The sequence below is a fragment of the Photinus pyralis genome, unplaced genomic scaffold, assembly GCF_008802855.1.
Source record: "Photinus pyralis isolate 1611_PpyrPB1 unplaced genomic scaffold, Ppyr1.3 Ppyr1.4_LG2, whole genome shotgun sequence".
NCBI classification, from domain to species: Eukaryota; Metazoa; Arthropoda; class Insecta; order Coleoptera; family Lampyridae; genus Photinus; species Photinus pyralis.
In genome coordinates, this window is record NW_022170403.1 from 3,282,239 (window position 1) to 3,284,180 (window position 1,942).

Consider the following 1,942-nt stretch of genomic DNA (forward strand, 5'->3'; position numbering starts at 1 on the left):
TGTGGCCTGTAGAATCGATAATTTCAAACAGTCCCAAGGTTGGACGTCTATAACTTTTGATTGAGAAGTATAATCGAAAAAGTACGAATTGTTTTGGATTCTACGCACCAAAATTAATAAGAAAAAGTGTTTTCCCGAGAAATTTTGCTGTAGTCGATTTTTGGTAAAAAAAAGAAGGTTATACACTGCCTTTTTTTGAGGCACGAAGAAAAAATTGTCTCAGATCGACCCGGAAAAAAATTTTTTTATAGAATGTGTGGCCTGTAGAATCCATAATTTCAAACAGTTCCAAGATTGGGCTACTAGTTCAAAAGTTACAGCCCTTTGAATTTTCTTTCGAATTTGGTTTCTAGTCTATAACTTTTGATTGAGAAGTCTGAACGAAAAAGTACGAATTGTTTTGGATTCTACGCACCAAAATTAATAAGAAAAAGTGTTTTCCCGAGAAATTTTGGTGTAGTCGATTTTTGGTAAAAAAGGAAGGTTGTACACTGCCTTTTTTGAGGCCCGAAAAAAAAATTGTCTCAGAACGACCCGGAAAAAAATGTTCTTATAGAATGTGGCCTGTAGAATCCATAATTTCAAAACAGTTCCAAGATTGGGCTACTAGTTCAAAAGTTACAGCCCTTTGAATTTTCTTTCGAAATTGGTTTCTAGTCCATAACTTTTTGATTGAGAAGTCTGATCGAAAAAGTACGAATTGTTTTGGATTCTACGCACCAAAATTAATAAGAAAAAGTGTTTTCCCGAGAAATTTTGGTGTAGTCCATTTTTGGTAAAAAAGGAAGGTTGTACACTGCCTTTTTTTGAAGGGTGAAAAAAAATTTGTCTCAGATCGACCCGGAAAAAAATTTTTCTTGTAGAATGTGGCCTGTAGAATCCATAATTTGAAACAGTTCCAAGATTGGGCTACTGGATCAAAAGTTACAGCCCTTTGAATTTTCTTTCGAAATTGGTTTCTAGTCTATAACCTTTGATTGAGAAGTCTAATCGAAAAAGTACGAATTGTTTTGGATTCTACGCACCAAAATTAATAAGAAAAAGTGTTTTCCCGAGAAATTTTGGTGCAGTCGATTTTTGGTAAAAAAGGAAGGTTATACACTGCCTTTTTTTGAGCCCCGAAAAAAAAATTGTCTCAGATCGACCCGGAAAAAAATTTTTCTTATAGAATGTGGCCTGTAGAATCCATAATTTCAAACAGTTCCAAGATTGGGCTACTAGTTCAAAAGTTACAGCCCTTTGAATTTTCTTTCGAAATTGGTTTCTAGTCTATAACTTTTGATTGAGAAGTCTGATCGAAAAAGTACGAATTGTTTTGGATTCTACGCACCAAAATTAATAAGAAAAAGTGTTTTCCCGAGAAATTTTGGTGTAGTCGATTTTTGGTAAAAAAGGAAGGTTATACACTGCCTTTTTTTGAGGCCCGAAAAAAAAATTGGCTCAGATCGACCCGGGAAAAAAATTTTCTTATAGAATGTGGCCTGTAGAATCCATAATTTCAAACAGTTCCAAGATTGGGCTACTAGTTCAAAAGTTACAGCCCTTTGAATTTTCTTGCGAAATTGGTTTCTAGTCTATAACTTTTGATTGAGAAGTCTAATCGAAAAAGTACGAATTGTTTTGGATTCTACGCACCAAAATTAATAAGAAAAAGTGTTTTCCCGAGAAATGTTGGTGTAGTCGATTTTTGGTAAAAAAGGAAGGTTATTATGCCTTTTTTTGAGGGGGGAAAAAAAAATTGTCTCAGATCGACCCGGGAAAAAATTTTTCTTGTAGAATGTGGCCTGTAGAATCCATAATTTGAAACAGTTCCAAGATTGGGCTACTGGATCAAAAGTTACAGCCCTTTGAATTTTCTTTCGAAATTGGTTTCTAGTCTATAACTTTTGATTGAGAAGTCTGATCGAAAAAGTGCGAATTGTTTTGGATTCTACGCACCAAA